The sequence below is a fragment of the Capsella rubella genome, unplaced genomic scaffold (assembly GCF_000375325.1).
Source record: "Capsella rubella cultivar Monte Gargano unplaced genomic scaffold, Caprub1_0 scaffold_6, whole genome shotgun sequence".
NCBI lineage: Eukaryota > Viridiplantae > Streptophyta > Magnoliopsida > Brassicales > Brassicaceae > Capsella > Capsella rubella.
Genome location: NW_006238918.1, coordinates 10412821 through 10413103, shown reverse-complemented (window position 1 = coordinate 10413103; position 283 = coordinate 10412821).

Sequence of the window (283 nt, the reverse complement as noted above, 5' to 3'; positions counted from 1 at the left end):
ATCTCCGCTGGACCCATCCGGTACGGAGCCTTAGACAACGGTGTTGTCCCGGGCTCTAACTCAATCGTGCAGGGATCAGACCGAGATGGTGGTAACCCCTTTAACGACTGAAACACATCCTCGAACTCCTGAACCACCCGGATCTTATCCACTGCTACCTCATCGACCGTCTCTGGCATGACAATCGTAGCCAAATAAGCTTCCCGTCCCTTTCGGATCATCTTATCCGCCTGAATCGCCGAAATCACTAAACTCCCCGCAATCGGTCTCACACCCTGGAAAT